Below are 18,480 nucleotides of genomic sequence, written 5' to 3'. Positions count from 1 at the left end.
ATCCTCTAATAGAAAAGAATGAAAAAAGGCATAAGCTAACAACAACTGGCTGTCATAATCAAGAAAAAAGGGAAAATGTGTTTACACAAAATTAGAAATGGAAAGAGCAATAACTATGGATCTATGAGAAATCAAAATATGTTAAGAGTACTTTGAAATGCTATGAAAATTAACCTGCAACTCAGATGAAATGGATAATTTTATGGCAAATATATATTACCAAAATTTGTATCAGAAGAGGGAGGAATCCAAAAGAGGCTGACAATTGTCAAAGAACCTGAGAAAGTTATCCAAGAACTACCATGGCCCTCTCTTCCCTTGGGGAGAAAAAGTAACAAGTCACTATAGATATATGTCCAATACTCACTAAACTACTTCAGGGCATAGCAAGGAAAAAAAAAAAAAGGCTCCCAAATTTATTTTTGAAGTCAAAAGAACACTGATACCGAAACTGGACAGAGACAACAAATTCTAAAAAACCAAAACACCAAAATCTCACTTACGAACACCGAAACAGAAATCTTAAACAGCAGCAAATGTTCAGAGCAGTGGGGGAAACAATTCAACTAGATAAGGTACATCCCAGGATGGCTGGCATGGCTGTATATTTGTAAATTTATTAGTATAATTTATCATAGATCAAAGAAGCAAAATCGTATGAGCATAGCTATAAAGAACAAAAAAGATCTGAAAAAATAACATCAATTTCTGACTTCCCCCAAAAATAGTCTTTGTAAAATTGAAATAGATGGACATTTAACACGATACATATAACAAAATTATGAGCCATAATGAACAATGAAGAAATGCTGAAAGCCGGCAACAAGGATGCCAATTATCAATACTTTATTTAGCATTATTTTCAACATATTAGCCAATTAATTAGACAAGAGTAAGAAATAAGTATAAATATTGGAAAGGAGGAGACAAATTGTCATTATTTACAAGTGACATGATTGAATGAATATCTGGAAATACAACAGATGCAGCTGAGGAACTATTAGGGGGGAAAGAAGAAAACTCAGTTAAGTAACTGCTTACAAAATGTATATGTAAAAATCACTAGTAATTCTATATTTTTTTAAAGCTGGTAAGAAAATACAATAAAAGACTAGATTCTACTTATAACAGTTTTTAAAAAGATGAAATTAATTTTTTAAATGTCCAGAACTTCATGAAAAACTCTAAAACTCCTCAAAGGATCATAAGAGATCTAAATATATAGAAAGACTTATCTTGTTCTTCAATAAAACAATTCAATTCTGTCAAAATATTAATTCAAGATCCCATGAAAACATCAAGGATGTCTTTGCCAGAAACCTGACAAAATGATATTGAAGTTAACTCTGACATATAAACAATGAAAAAAGTAAGGAAAATCCTAAAGGACAAATGAAGGAGGATGAGCTGCACTGGATGTCAGAACATACTGTGAGCGCTTAAACCTGGAGGGACAAGGACTAGGAAGTCAAGAAACAGACCAGACACATAGGAAAGGCTCTGTAACTACGACAGGTGGAACTACCGGAGGAAAGGTGGGTTATTAAAGAGACGATGAGAGTAGGTTGCAAAACCATTTGGGAGTGGTGGGGAAAGGAAGATTCTGACTTTATTTCTTATGTAAAAATAAATTCCAGAAGGATCAAATATGTAAACAAAATAAATAAATAAATGAAAGTTGAAGGAAACTCTTAAAAAACTTGCACTGCAAGAAAGACTTTCTATGCACAACATAAAATCTTGACTCCATAAAGAAAAAGATCGACAGATGTAACAATGCAAAATGCATAAATTTCTGGATAGCCAAAAAATGGCATAAAGCCAAAAAACAAACTGGAGGAAAACTGCCAACACATATGACCAAGGATTAATTTCTGTCACATAGACCATGCTCTTAGAAATCAGTAAGAGAAAGGCACACAATCCTATAAGCAAACGGGCAAAATATACAAAGGAACAGTTCACACAAAAAGAACGATGGAAGAAAAGAAGTCAAGCAAACAAGTAAGAGAGAAATCAGGCAAAGCAGGAGAGGGAGAAAATGAATTCAAGTGGCCAGTCAACACCCTAGAAGATTCTCAACTCATTCACCACAAAGAAATTAAAGGAATTTGGGCGAGATGCGAACTGTTCTACAATGAGATTGTGATGGTGGTTACATGACGGAATGCATTTGTATAAACTCAACAGACTGTACACTGTAAAGGGTGTTTCACTGTACATAAACTGTATATCAACCTTAAAAATTCACTAAAAAGGAAATTCAAAGCAAAACAAGATAGTATCTTTCACCAATGAGTTTGAAAAAACTAACAACATTGGCAAAGGTATGGGAAACTAGCACTGATAACTAATCGTTGAAGTGCAAATGGCTACAACTTGTGGAGGACTATTTGAAAATATTTATCAAAATCTTAAAATTCACATATGCTTTAACCAATAATTATGCTATTAGGAATTTGTCTTTTGGATCCATATTCATGCCGAAAACAGGAACATATGGAAAACGATGTTCGCTACAGAATTAAAAAAATAAAAACTAATATAACTCGATCATTTACCTAGTAATGGCCTACTATTGGTAAATATAGGCCGCATATTGGCCTAATATGTGCCAGGCCTTGGGCTAAGCCTTTGGAATACACTGCGTCTCATTTAATCCTGAGAACCCAGTGAGTTCGGTACTAGGCACAAGAAGTATATAGCACGGTGGGCAGCACTCCTCTGAAACCAGAATGCACGAGTTCACGTATATCCCCAGGTCCACCTTTTATCGGTGTGTTATCTTAGAAATAACAGTATCAATCATGCAAGTTAGTTGTGAGATTTAAATGTGTTCGTAAATGCGATGTCCTTAAAAAATGCTGACCACACAGTAAGCTATACAGGTGCTTGCAGCTAAAGGCAGTCGTAACAATAGTAACATTCCCATTGCATAAATGGGGACGCTGAGGCAGAGATCACAGCACTTGCCTAAGATCACAGAACTGATTCTACAGAACGAGTCCACTTAATCACTACACAAGACTTTTGCTGCATAATTCATTTTGGTAAAAATGTGGAATTAATCTAAATATCAGGGAGCAACAATAAAAATACACATCAAAAATCAGTGGACTAGTTTAATAAATTATAATCCATCAATACGACGGAATATTATATAAAGAAAGGGGTCTAAGATATATTGTTGGAAAAAGGCAAGTTACAAAATAAAATGCAAATATGATCCCATTTGTGTACTTATTTATATGCCTAAATATGTATAGTAAATGTCTCAAAGAATATCCGAGTATCAGTGATTACACTTCTAGTGAACAGGAAATAGGATCAGGAAGCCCTACATGCAAGACATACATTTTCTACAGTAGATCTTCCTGTGGCAATGGAGCAGGTTTCACTTTACTACAGAACAATGACCACCCTCTCCCCTTACAAAAGAAAATCTGCAGCCTGTGTAAAGGAATGTGTGTCTGTGTGTTTCAGCCACCTGGTGTCATGAAAACCAGGACTCTGATGCCCTCAGGGTCAAAGGTAAGGTCTCAACAGCTTTCCTTAATCATCCATCTCTCTAAACCTGCTTAAACTGTTCCCAGTTCTCCCCAGCTTCTTATCTCCTGATCCATCTTCCCCTTTGCACCTTGCCTTGTCTCATTCCATATACCGCACTCTCTTCTTTCAGTCTTTTGCTTCCTATTCACAACCCAGACTCTCCCAGCAGCTCTGATCCCTATGAAGACCAGGAATGAACACCTGATCCAGCCCAATCCCTGACATCAAACCACCTCGGTACCACTGAGTTCACTCCATACAAGTGGTTCTCATCATTCACTACAATTTCTGTGTTTCCTTAACTATGCTCACCTCTTTGCCTCCCTCTCCTACAGTATTTATCACTCCAGCTCACATACTTGTCTTGACACTGATAAAACACTGCACTTCCTTGAACAGTATAAGGAGATAGCTGCAAACCACAGTAAAAACACAGGGATGAAAGATAAAGTCCTTACCCTCCAGGCCCTTAGATTCTAGTAGAGAATTTAAGTAAGCAAGCATTTGCAGAAGGGTTGTAAAAGGAACACATTAGGATGCGACCATCATTCAGAGAGACCTAACTCACACCAGGAGGAAGAGGGGAGGTGTCCTGTCACTACGACTACTAACACCACCACAAGCACCACCCACTAGGAGGTTATTATGCACTAAAATGCACACTAATCTCCTTGAATTCTCACAAGAACTCTGTTTGGAAGGTCCTATCTTTATCTCCATTTTATAGAAGAGTAAACGAAACCTTAGAATATTTAACAACTGGCCCAAAGTCACAAAGGAAGTTGCCAAGCAATAGACACAAGAGCCGTCACGTGTCACTTTATCTGTGTTAACACAATATGGAGCCTGGGAGGACAGAGCCTTGTGGTTCTGAGCAGAGACTCTGCAGCCATCCTGCCCGAGTTCAAATCACAGCCACCACCGCCCAATGATCTTGGGCATCCATGCCTCAGTTTCCTCATCTGAAAATAGGAATTAAAAAGTATATACCAAAGGGGATCCACTTCTGGCATGATGGAAAGGGAAGCTAATAAATCCTCTCTGTAAAAAGTAACTATAAAGCTGGGCCAAACTGTCAAAAGCAACCATTTCAGCATTTTGGAGATAAACTAACAGCATACAACTGAGCAGCTTATTCATAAAAACCAGTGAACATTGGGACTTCATTAAAATTATAGACTTTTGTGTTGCAAAATGCATCATTAAGAGGAAAGAAAAGCCACAGACTGGGAGGAAATATTTGCATACCATATATCTGATAAAGGACTTGTACCCAGAACAAATATATAAAGAACTCTTTAAGACTGAATGAAAGACAAATAACCTGTTTTAAAATGGGCAAAAGACTTAAATAAGACCTTTTACCAAAGACATACAAATGGCCAGTAAGCACATGAAAAGGTGCTTAACAGTACTGGTCGTGAGAACAATGTAAATGAAAACCACAATGAGACACCACCACCCACCCACTAGAAGGACAAGACCCAGCCTTCGCAAGAATGTAGAGAAACTGGAACCCTCCTACATCACTGGTGGCGACGTAAAATGAGTTGGCTTTTAAACATTTTTCTTTTTTCCTTATTACAGGAAAGAATGATTAAAATGCTTCACTAGATATACAGAAAACAAAGATTTATGGAAAGGCAGGTAATTTCAGACCCCTAGGAATCACTCCATATCAGTTTATACAGATCATCTACTTCCTTTTTTCTACAGCTGTATAGTACTTGTGTATTGACGTTTTATTCTTTTTGTGGTGTCTTGGAGAACTTAAGTTTCTCACTGCATTTTAGCCGAATTTGTTAAGTCTTCCCTCATTGTAGGCCGATTCTATTGTCTTAAGAAAATTCTTCCAACAATGAAAGCATGTATCTCCTGTTATTTCCTATAAAAAAGTATTAAAAGTTCTGCCTTTCACATGTAAGTCCTTGGTTAATACTTGGTTAGTACTGACTTATGTGTGAGGTAGGGATTAATTTGCATTTTTCCACAGGGATAACCAATTGGCTCAACACATTAACAGAAAAATACTGACCCTCATAAGAATCAAAGAAATGCAAATTAAAATAGTAGTGATTTTTCACAAGTCAAATCAGCAAAGATTTTTCTAAATGATGATGTTCCCTACTTAAAAATGTCTTAATATAGTTGTAAAAAATCACTTGGCTATATGCAACTCTTAAAAATATTCATACTTTGACCCAATAATGCTAGTTTTATAAATCTTGAATATGAAAACAAAACATAACAATGTCCCCTGCATTATTATGTGGTGAAAAATAAATTTAAATTAAAAAAACCAGAAACATTCTGATTTCCAACATATGAGAACCGTAAACAAAATTCTTACACATCTACACAATGGAACTTTAGGGAACCACTAAAATTGATATTTATACAGTTAAAAATAACATGGGGGAAAAGTTCATATTGTTCATTTGTTAAGTGCAAAAACACAGGAAACAAAATCTTATGTAAAGTGTGGCCTCGATTATGTAGAAAGAATAGGGAGGAAAATCAGACCAGAAAGAAATACAGCATAACTGTCAACTGGATCATAGAAGACTTTGTAAATATTATTTTCAATACCTTATTTTCAAAATATTCTATAATAAACATGGAGTGTTTTTATAAGAATAAAGTCTGTAAATTTGTTTGTTCTTAAGGTACTTTTTAAAAGGGAATGGCTGAGTAGATCCATCAGGTCAGAGCAGAATGCAAGGTCTTTTCTTGGCTTTTGTACATGGCATGACTACCAAACAGAAAAGTAAATCAATAGTTAAGAATATTGCATTATTTTTGTTTTATTACAAACTAGACAGCCCCCTCCTCCTCAGCCCACTTAAAATAACTTTTTGCAAATCTGACGTTACTTTTTATTTGGTGTATGAAATATTCAAAGTTTAAATGCTAAGAGTAATAACCCCACCAGCTCTTCAATGACCCTCTTCCCTCCCTACTTCAGCTTATATCCCATGATTAATCACCATCATTCCACAGCTCATACCTTCAATTCCCTTCCCCCATTCTCACTCTGAAAAACTCCCCTGGCAAAACCACAACACCCGTTAAATCTGACTCTCCCTGCGCCACTCCTGCACCCTTATAGGGAACGTGGCTGGAGAAACACGTGACCACTCTGGCTGGTCTCACTTCGTAGTCATCACCATGAACCTCAGATGGAGCCTTAATGCCGCCTGGAAATCAAACCACATTCCCCTGGTCCATTCACCTCTCACTTTCCTTGCCAACGATGTCACATCTTTCCTCATACCTCCAACACCTATTCCCCCATCTTCAAGCTCAGCAGATGGCCCAGTGTCCTATTTCACAGAGAAAACTAAGAACTTCAGAAGAAAACTGCAGACTCTGACACCACATCAACCCACATCCATCCTTTATTATATACATCCACGCACCTTTCTACCGGGCCCCCTCCACTGGTGTGCTTGGTCTCCTTCCGCTTCCAAAAATTTCCCTCTACTGGATCACTCCTAAAAATGTCACTTCTCATAGACACAAATAAACTTGTCCTGACCCCACTTTCCCCACAATCTATGGTTCTACCTCTTCAATCCCCCTGCAGCAAAACGCCTTGGGAAAATCATGCATACTTGAGATCTACAATTCCCTTTCTCCCATTTTCTCTTAAACCCAAGCCAGAGACCTACTATACCACCATTACACAGAAACTGCTTTTGCCAAGGTCACTCATAACGTCTCCATTGCAAATCCGGCACGGGCTCTCAGTCCTGATCTTACACACTCTACCAGCAGCATCTGATACAGCTGGTCACTCCTCAGATGCTCAGCCTCTAATCTCTTAATGTTGGGGCACCCTGCACTCAGACCCTGGTCATTTCTTCTCTATCTACACTCACGTCCCTCAGCAATGTCATTCATTCTCATGCATGGAATAATGATGCGTCATCCACTCCCAAACTTTTATCTCTTTATTTAGCCCAGTTATAGTCAACTCCCCTCTTGACTTTGCTGCTGCACTATCTTATAGATATCTGAGACTTACCATGTTCAAAACTAAACTCTGGATTTTTCCCATCCCACCCCCAAACCTGCTCTACCTGCAGTTTTTCCCACTTTCACTTATGGTTGCTCCATTCTTCCAACTGCTCAGATCAAAACCTTCAGAATCACCCATGGCTTTTCCTTCTCTCACTCCACATCCAGTAGCTCAGGGGTTCCCAACCCCCGGGCCTCGGACTGATACCAGTCCTCAGCCTCTTAGGAACCGGGCCGCACAGCAGGAGGTAAGCGGTGGGCGAGCGAGCGGAGCTTCATCTGCCACTGCCCATCATCATTGCTCGCGTCACTGCCTGAACCATAACACCTCCCACACCGCCAGCCCCAGCCCTGCGTCCGTGGAAAAACTGCCTTCCATGAAGCCGGTCCCTGGTGCCAAAAAGATTGGGGACCGCTGCAACAGGTCACAAAACCTCAATTCCTATCTTCAAAATATATGCAAAATCCAATCACTTTGGGGTCCAATCTCCACACTGGACCAAGCTGCTGTCCTACCTTGCCTGCATCACTGCAATGGCCTCCTAATTAGTTTCCTGCTTTCCCCTCTGTCCCCGCCCCCACCCCAGTCTTCTCTCAACACTGCACTGGTGCTCAGGGAACTGGCACCAGATGCCTGTCACTACCCTGAGTAACAAAGTCCTGTATCTCTGACCCAGGAGTCTCATGTCTTCTGGAAGCAACCATGAAACTGTTTCTGGCTAACTTGATAGCTTGCAAGGAGGGTAAAATCTCCAACTCCTCACTAAATAACTGAAATGTAGTAAATGTAATAGAATTGCTTTCACTTCTTTTAGATCCTCTGGATCTTCACACAATAAGCTTTATTTTAAAAAGCAATATGGTGGCAGAGTGGTTAAGCATCGCCTGCCAATTCAGGGGACACGGGTTCAAGCCCTGGTCCGAGAAGATCCCACATGCCGCGGAGCAACCAAGCCTGTGTACCACAACTACTGAGCCTGCGCTCTAGAGCCCACGAGCCACAACTACTGAGCCCACGTGCCAAAACTACTGAAGCCTGCGCGCCGAGACCATGCTCCGCAACAAGAGAAGCCACCACAACTAGAGAAAGCCCACGTGCAGCAACAGACCCAACACAGCCAAAAATAAATTTAAAATAAATAAATTTATTTTTTAAAAAAGCAATATGAATATTTGCATGGCTACAAAAGGCAGACAGAGACATTTAAACATAATCAAGTTAAGAAAAATAGATTTAAAGTTGCCATATAATTTAAAATTAAGAATGAATTTATAATTACAGCAAAAGCTCTAATAAATTTTCTATTTTTAACATCTTTATTGGAGTATAATTGCTTTACAATGGTGTGTTAGTTTCTACTGTATAACAAAGTGAATCAGCTATATGTATACACATATCCCCATATCCCCTCCCTCTTGCGTCTCCCTCCCACCCTCCCTATCCCACTCTTCTAGGTGGTCACAAAGCACTGAGCTGATCTCCCTGTTCTATGCGGCTGCTTCCCACTAACTATTTTACATTTGGTAGTGTATATATGTCAGTACTACTCTCTCACTTCGTCCCAGCTTACCCTTCCCCCTCCCTGTGTCCTCAAGTCCATTCTCTATGTCTGCATCTTTATTCCTGTCTTGCCCCTAGGTTCATCAAAAACACTTTTTTTTTTTTTTAGATTCCATATATATGTTAGCAATATGGTATCTGTTTTTCTCTTCCTGACTTACTTCACTCTGTATGACAGACTCTAGGCCTAATAAATTTTCAAGTGATTCAAGTCCCACTTTGGGGGCTATATACAAAAATACAATGTAGCACTAAGTTCGCTATGTGACACTGCGTGAGTCTCAGATTCCCCATATAAAATAAAGAGGCTGATCTCTAAAACACATCAAGCTCTAAAATTATCTGATTCAATGAATACAAAAATATGCAGAGACTTAGAAATTTAACCTGTAGAGAAGTTTTGTGAGCACTTCTAAGTATCTTTTCCTATAACTGTGTTCAACACACTGCTATTAAATTGAATATAAAACAAATGTTCATAAATTCAATCATTTAAACTGTTAATGGAGCTGGCTTATAAGATTTGATTAATGAAATAAACTGTCAATTTTTTGATTCAGATTTTAACATGTTGTATTTAAAAAGTAGTACACCTATTACCAATTCATTACTGTCTTTATGTATATACATGCTAATTTTTAAAATGTATACATTTTTACACCTTTCCAGGAACTTACCAATGTTTTAGCTAAAAACATAGTAAATCCCTAGTCTCACCACTTCCACTGCCTATAAGAAAGTATTAAACCATTGGTTAAACTACGAAGTAGGTAAGTTCCTTTGAGAATTTTTTGACTAACTGTTGACAATTAAGTAGGGCCCAAATATCTGTTTGCTGTTTATTTTTATTCTGGGACAGGGGTGCTGTACCAAATAGTATAATGATGGAGTTCCTTCTCTACTTTTCTTTCTTCAAAATTTGTTCATACATAAAGTCTCTTAAATGTAATGAACTACCAAAGCAAAAATTTTTAACTCCTAATGGCAACATGCACATAAAAATAATTGAAAAGTAAAACAATTGCTTTGACCGCTTTCAGCCTTTAGGTCTTAACACAAAGCTCCAATTTAAAATGAACTGTGTCAATTATGTGTTCAAGTGCTTTTGCATAGAATATGTAAGAGTTTTTCATTCAATCTGCATTAGAGAATAAGAGATTTTAGTTAAAACAATCTTTTCCTCATTTTATATAAGTATACCTAATAAAGAAGAGCAGACTGGGGTACAAAAAGTAATCCACAAAAGATTTATCAAATGTATATTAAGAGTGACTGTAAACCACATTCACTGATCATTAGCGATAAAGGGCATCCTGCAGAGCAATAATTATTCAAACGAATGATACAGCCCTATTAAGCAAATATAAAAATCTCAAAAAATGGTAAAGGTTATACACACTGTAAAATGATAACTTAATTATCAAAAGTAATCACTTATTATAGGCTGCCAAACAGGGGATCTCTTGACGCTTTTAAAATGATCCAACTTAAAAATAATCCATGTTACCCACCATAGATCAGCAGGCATTTCATAAATTAAGTTGCACAAAGTTCAGCGACATAGGTGTGGCTTCATGACAGCACTAACTGAAAACACACTGAAAAGCTTTATTTAAAGAAAAATTAGATTTGGGTTTCCCCCAAAGTAAAAGACTTTAATATTCACTGATCCTGGCAAAACAAACAAAAACTATGAAAAAGAAAAAAACTTTGGATGAGCTTCTAATGAAACATATACTTTTTTATCTCCACACACACGCACACAAAAACACAAGGACAATGAAAACTGGAAAACAAATGACAACAGAGTTAACTGGCTTAAACAAATGAGAGAAAGCTGAAATCTAAGCCTACTGGAAGGGAAGGCAACAGAAACAAGCCTAAGAAAAAATATCGCAAATCTGAAACAAGAGTCAGATGCTATTTATTAAAAAGTGGGGGTAGAACAGTTAGAAAACAAAAACTCCTATAAACCAAAATAAAAATTCAACGGAAGAAAAACTGAAAAAAATTCTCCCCCCAAAAAAGAACCAGAAAATTAACTGACTTAAATATTTGAGAAAAGGCTAAAAAAATTAATATATCAATCCAGGAGGTCCAACATCCAACAAAAAAAGAGAAAATGAAGGGGAAAGCATTACAGAAGAAAAATTTAAATTTTCCCCTGAACTGAAGAACACAAGTTTACACACTGAAGAATCCATGGAATGCTCAGTCCACCCAAAGAAGAAAAAATAATAATCAGGCACATCGTGGTAAAATTTTAAAATCTAGACAATAGCAGAAATATACTATAAGCTTCCAGAAAGAGAAAAAAATTACATACAAATGACTGGGAAAGAGATGGCAACTGACATAGTGATAACACTGAAAGCTGGAAGTTAGTGGAGCAATGTCTCCGAAATGCCAGGAGAAAGTCTGCTTCCGATGCGGCACACGTTTACAGTCAGCAACCCTTCTGAGCACACGCACGTTTCCCCGCACCCCTGCAGGGCCACGTGACTGGTTCTGGCCAATGGGTTGTGAGCACAAGTGACATGCGTCACTTCTGGGCCAAATATTTACGCCAGCTTGTGACCTGTCAGCTCTCTTTTGCACCTGCTGTGGCAACCTGGAGCCATGGGGTGATATGACGGGGAACTGCAGGAAGATGCCAGAGGAGCGCCAGGCCCCCAGCAGACTGGGTGAAACCAAGCAATAAGCATTTACTTACGCACTGAGATTTCAGAGTTAATCTGCCGTTGCAGCATAACCTATTCCATGCTGACTAAAACAGTAACCTAGAATTCTATACAGTCAGGCTATAAAGCAAATATTTAGAACATAGACATTTTCTGACATGCAAGGTCTCAAACACACAGGCACACACACCCCATCACCTTACTAGGAAGCTACCAGGAGGTTAAGCTCCATCACATCAAGGAAGTAAACCAAGAAATCGAAAACAGGTAACCCTACTTAGGAGAGGAGAGAAAAGAATCTCTAGGTTGACGGTATAGCTCGTACTGCTCAGTCTGTTTGGGATACTGTCCTTGCCCTCTATAGCTCTTCCCAAACACCCTCCAAGAGTCAGCTCAACTGTGACATCCTCCATGAAGACAGAAATCCAAATTTCCTGGCTACCAGAAGTAAATGAAAACATCTTGCAGCAATAGCAACAAAGAGTTGCATTCTAAAATCTGTCAGCAATGTGGTTTGTGACTCGGGCAAATTACGTAACCACTCTTAGTCTCAATTTCCTCATCATCTGCATAAGGATGAGGTTATCAGAAGGTTCCTTCTAATTCTAAAAGGCAGTAATTCTGCCAATGTACAAAACCACTAAGTCCTAATACAATTCTATGTTTGGTACATGCTTACATATTCCGACAGTCAGTGATATTTGGTAATAATGTTATTCCCTGAATATATATATATATATTTTTTACTTTAAAAGCAATGTCAACAGACAAAAATGACTATTGTCAGAGGGATGATGATATTTCGTTTAAAACCCAAACTCAGGTTTAATAACAAACACCTTCATTATTATAAACATCAAAACAAAAGGAAAATCATACAAGTCTACCAGTAAGAATTCATCTTACTTTAAACGTGTGTTAACCTTGCTGCTAACACCACCCAGTGTGTCATTGGTGTGGCCAGAATAATGTCTATCACTGTTAGTACAACAGCGAGCAGCACCGAATAATAGGTCATCTAGAGCACATGCTGAATACATCTTTTCTAAATAGTTCTAAAGAGTAACATTAAAGTCTTAAAATTGTTTTTGATAGAAATTTTATCTAATAAGAGCCATATATTCCTCTGCCTTCTTAAAAGAGACACTTTAAACACAAGTGTGTACATTAATCTCATGCTGTATATAGACAGACGCCTCTTCACATGATCAGATTTACCTGTTGGAAGATTTCAGGACGGCATAGTGACGCTTGCAGGGTTTACTGATGCTCAGGAAACTTCGTCTCCCAGGCCTTCAGAGAGATGTGGTGTTTTCTTCTTTCCTTCTTCTCTACTACTCAAGAGTCGGCTCCCAAGGACAATGGGATAGCCACCGCTCCCCAAACATAGTCTCCAAGTGTGATGCCCTTTTAATAATTTTAAGAAAAAATTTCAGTGTGATGGCTGCTGAGAGTGATAAGACAATATTAAAACAATCAGTAGGAGAACAAGCGCCCAGGGCCTTGCAGGTGGCCACATGCAGTACCTTTCTGTTCTAGGTTTCCCACCAACTGACCGCAGTGACCCAGAGCCAGTCAACCCACCGCTGCTTACACTGCACCCATGTGTAGCCCTCACAATTCTAGTAGCTGCACCAGTAATACTTCTGTAGACTCCCACTCTCCTTCCTCTTTTACTTCCATTTTTCTCATCTCTTTGGTCTCACACCGACTCCCCACATGGGGCTTCCTCAACAAGAAAAACCAAGTCTTATGCAGATATTGCTGATTAACCAGAATACTCCTTTTAACTAATCACAGTACGTTTTAAACTAATTATTACTGTTAGCACCTGTTATATGCCAGGCACCGAACTCATACACTTACATGCATTATCTCAATTATTACACCAATGTTGAGGAAGGCACCATGATTATTTTACAGATAAGACAAATAAGACTTTGATTTTATTTTAAAAACCTACCCTATAAAATCACAGTGTTGAAATGCAAACTTCGATCTGCAACCCTATGAGAGACTGCCTTCACCAGCTGCAGTCAGTCACCCAGGTCTCTGGCTTGTCTAATTCCTAACGAGTTCTTCCTTCCTGCTTAATTCTGAGGATGCCCGAGGTTCCAGACAACTGAAGCTTTACCTTGCTAAGCTCTGTAAGGCAGCATCAAGGGAAATGTGCTCTGGGGCCGTTACTCTCCTCACACTCCAGTTAACTGTGCTTCCAGAAGCGACAAGAGGCCTGTGCATCTTCACGACCAGCCAGTGGGGCATGTGAGTGAACTCAGACACACATCGCGGTTCTACAAGAAGATGTAGTCCTCCCTGTGTGGGGATTTGGGGCCATGTAGTGTCAAGAACGTTGGCCTTATCAGTGCTATGATTTATTCAGTTGAGCAGATCAACTCAGCCAGGGATAAATAAAAAACACAAAAAACCCAACAGATGTCTAAGATCCAGCCAGCACATCTCTGCCTTTAACAGGCAGACAAACGTGTAAAAGCTACAAGTGCTTTCTGTACACCATGTCCCCACTCAGTGGCCAGGCTCCATGCCATGTGTGAGGGAGACAAAGGAGGAAGACCACAGCCCACGCCCTCCACAAGGAACTTAGTAATGAACATTATATCAGAAACAGACGAATTGATAAAATGGGATTACTGAAGGAGCTGGAAGGAAGGGTGGTCAGAGAAGGCTTCTCTGAGAGGGTGACCCTGAGAATGAACCAACCACAGGGGGCACCACTGAAGAGCAGTCTAGGAAAACTGTCAAAGGGGAGGAAGCCAGACGCAGCTTGGAATGTTGAGGAACAGAAAGGCTAGACCACACCTTTGTGCTAAGGCGGAGAGAGGGTTGTTCAAAGTGTGCTGAAGAACCAGGCAGAAGTCTTGTGGTCGATGGTAAAGAGTTTGGATTTTACTTTAAACAAAATATACATGTATTCACAGTAACTGTGACAGATAGATCATCCCCACCTTAGCCCCACATGAGGAGTAAGGCTCAAAGGGGTTATATAATGGGTTCAAGGTCACAAAGCTAGTAATGTACGCTCTTCCCTAAAGACCTAACACGTCTAAAACGTCCTCTGTGTGCAAAGGGAGAATGGAAGTCTTAAATGACTTTATCTAAGTCTGTCTATTCTTCAAACATTAAGGAGACCAAGTCACCCAAAACAAACGTCACAACAAAGTAAAACGTAATGTTTGTATGAATCATCAAAGATGACTCTGAAGTTGGTTTAAGGTAAAATGTGCCCTCAGTCCAAAAGCCTTCCCTACTTACTAGCTAAACCAACGTGTTGTGCAGCATAATAAATTAACCATAAAAATATTAATGACAATTTCACTCTCAATACACTTTAAAACATGTCCCACTGCTGTTTCTCTCTCTCTCTACCTGGACAACTCTTTCAATCAAGCCAGTCATACAAGAAAGTTTCCCCTTTTTATGACACATACTAATATTATAAATTTCTCCCTTGCAAAAGCAATAATTTTACAAAATTACCCAGGCGCCACAGATGTGTCATTTCCAAAAGTGGAAGAGGTCAGGGATGAGGACAGAGAACTGAAATAGACAATCTTCGTTTCCCATAAAATGCAACAAGCAGAAAACAGCAAAAGGTGACCTTTAACTCTTGGTCATTTGCCTACCTACCCTTACTAAGTATCAAAATAGGTGCATACACACTCATTAGTTATTCGAGATTATAAATAACGTGGGGTATCTGACCTTATACTTCAGTATATTTGTGTGTGTATGTGCGTGTGCACCGATCCATTTCGCATGACTGTGTATTTTTAAGCTAGCGATAACAGTAACTGCCACAAATTCAGAAATGGGCGTAACAGTTCCCTTTTCTGGAGTACGTTATGACTTTTAAATAAGATCACACAGGCACTTCTATGAGCAAAATAAAAGATAATGTTAGTAACACAAAAGTTTCCTGAAAACTGACCACAATGGAGAAAACTACCAGAGTTTTCTCTGCAGAGTGACGTTACCCAACAAGACAGGCTTAAGAAGATGCTTCCTTCTGTTCCCTAAGAAGAGGGCCATTGAAGGAGCACTCAGGGACTTCCCTGGTTGCACAATGGTTAAGGCTCTGTGCTCTCAGTGCAGGGGGCCCGGGTGCAATCCCTGGTCAGGGAACTAGATCCCGCATGCATGCCACAACTAAGAGTTCGCATGTTGCCACTAAGGAGCCCGCCTGCTGCAACTAAGCCCCGGTGCAACCAACTAGATAGATAATTTTTTTTTTTTTTTTTAAAGGAGCACTCGGGACCATGAGATGAGTAGGAATCCATTCAGTACAGCTGAGTTTCCCTCCCAGGTCATGGCACAGCCCAGGATGACTGCAGCCCAGGTCAGTGGCACCCAAACCCTTTCTCTGCCACTCCCTGCAAGGTGCTATGCGGAGGGTGCTAGGTGACACCAAGAGTGTGCCCCTGGGTCCTGCAGACGCCGTGTTTAAGGCCTGCCCATCTTCCCACTAAAAGAAGGGAAAGGGGCAGCGCCATGTACTTCCCATCAATTCAGGAGGTATTTAAAGATCATAAAAAAAAAAAAAAGGCAAAAATGTTTCAGAAGAGATGAAGGGAGCTGTAAAAAGGGTAAAGGTTCAGGTGAATAATCTGGGTGATCGTACCCAGACCAGTGGAAAGCACTTGCCAAGTCACAGGTGAGTTCTTCTAAAGTGTCCTAGTTAAGCCCAAGGTCAGTGGGCCAGCTTCCCCCAAGGCAACAAGGAAACATTAGGGACAATGTCGGAACCAGAGGGTTGAGGCCACATCTTCTGTGCTGTATATTCTGGAATGGCTTCCGAAACTTACCCCATCCATGCTACCTAATGCGGCACTGAGAAATAAATAAGAAAGCGTGGGGAACGGATCACAGGCTATGTTTTCGGGTTTTCTCTGTGAAACGTGATAAACAACCGCTGTTCATGTTTCTAAACAAAACTGATTCCCCACAGCACTAAACAGTCCACTTAAGATTCATTCATTCAAGTAAGCTAAGTAGATTTTATGTTGTGATATTTGTTAGGTTAACAAAAAAGGTCAGGATAAATGTACACCTACTACGGTTGAGAAAACCTCAGACATTTCATCTTGAAGTAGATAGCAGTTTACTTTTGCTTGAATACACATATATCTTTATTCCAAGGAACACGGTCCACGAAGAACATATTCGGAAACCATTCACATTATAATTGTGATTACTACGTTCTCCGTCCTCATACCCAGTAAAGCGGCATATCGCCTTTTCCGGGGTAGACGTTCACGAAACATCTGCTGAACTGAATTCAACATTATATATTTCATTACCGAAAGCCTGAGCTCCGCCACATATTCCCACCTGGCCCTGAATTCCAAAAAGTACGGATGGCAACCCAAAATTCCACATTCCGACTAAATGTTAAGGTGGCCTACAGGCGACCGCACACATTCCAAGTTCTGCGCCAGGACCTGCCCCCAAGAAATGTCAGTAGTTCTGGCCCAGAATGAACCACAAAGGTGTACCTGAAGTTGTCAACACCTGAAGCAAATTGAAAATCAAGGCCCGTCTCGGGGGCGGCTTGACATCTCTAGTCCCCACGCCCGCGCGAGCCCGTGAGGGTCCGGCGGCGCCTCCACGCGCGGAACAGACCAGGGTCTCGGCCAGACGCGACCCCCCGGGGTACGGCACAGGCGCGGCCTACGGCCCCCAGCCCGCCCTGCGGCCGCCGGCCTACAGCCCGGGGGTCCGAGCGCGGCCGAGGGGCTGCGGAGCACGCAGGCCCCGCGCCGCCGCCCCAGGCCTTGCTGAGCCCCGGCCTCTCCCCGGCGGACTGCGGGCAACAAAGGCGGCGGCCCGGGCCCGGCGCGCGCGGCGGGCGAGAGGCCGAGGGGTCCGGCCGGCGCGCGGCGGAAGCAGGCCTCAGCCCTCCCCAGCCCAGCTTCCCGGACGCCGCTCCCCGCCGGCCCGGCCCCCGCCCGCGAACCCGCGGAGGCGCGCAGGGCCTCACGCCGCCGGGACCCTCGCCGCTCCCCGCCGGGCGGCCTCCCCGACCCCCTCCGCGCCGGAGCCGCCCCGCCGGCCGGAGGAGAAGGGGCACCGCCGTGGCCGGTTCCCCGGGCCGCCGAGGAGAGGGGGCGGGAAGCCGAGCCCGGACCCAGCCTCCAACTCGGCTCCGCAGACGCTCACCCGGCGGCCGCCCGCTCCGCTTCCTCGCCCAGCGCCGGCGCGACTGCCGCGCTCGGCCCTCCTTCCCGCAACTCCTCCTCCCGCCTCCTTCCTCCTCCTCCTCCAGGAGGGGCGCGCCGGGCGCCGGCTCGAGCTGGAGCCGCAGCCGAGGAGCCGAGCGGCCGCTCCGCGCCCACCACTCGGCCCGCGGCGCCGGCGGGCGTCGGCGCGGGGGGGTGGGCCGGTGGGGGCGGGGGTGGGGGCGTGCGGGGCGGGGCCGGGGGCGCCGCGGGGCCGGGGGGCCGGTCCCCGGCTCGAGTCGGAGTCCCGGCATCTGCCCGCGCCCGGCGCGCCCCGCCCGCGCCCGCTGGCTCGGACGCTTGTCCGGTGCTGCCTCTGCCTTTGCAGCCTCCCCGCCTCGGCGGCCGGGCCGACGCGGAAAGGAAGATGTCCTCGGCCCTCGGCCGCCGGCCCTGCCCTTGTCCCTGCGGTCGGGCGGCGGCCTCCACGCGG

General features: G+C 42.1%; 1 protein-coding gene across 7 annotated transcripts in view; it reads right to left on the bottom strand.

Moving 5' to 3' along the window:
* The window catches only part of SOCS6 (suppressor of cytokine signaling 6), a 33,041-nt gene extending 14,834 nt beyond the window's left edge, over nucleotides 1-18,207 (bottom strand). Inside the window, exons 1-2 of one of the 7 annotated variants that reach the window (XM_027118751.1) lie at nucleotides 17,989-18,207; nucleotides 13,030-13,218 (exon numbers count right to left, since the gene is read on the bottom strand). The gene's annotated coding sequence lies outside the window, so the exon portion shown is untranslated. The other 6 variants (XM_027118752.1, XM_027118753.1, XM_027118748.1 and 3 more) reach the window with 6 other exon arrangements.
* Nucleotides 18,208-18,480: the final 273 nt, after the last annotated feature.

This window comes from Aethalodelphis obliquidens, unplaced genomic scaffold (assembly GCF_003676395.1).
Source record: "Aethalodelphis obliquidens isolate GAN/ISIS:26980383/991018 unplaced genomic scaffold, ASM367639v1 scaffold19, whole genome shotgun sequence".
Classification (NCBI taxonomy): Eukaryota; Metazoa; Chordata; class Mammalia; order Artiodactyla; family Delphinidae; genus Aethalodelphis; species Aethalodelphis obliquidens.
Note: the sequence above shows the minus strand (reverse complement) of the source record. Positions and strands in the feature narration are given on the sequence as shown.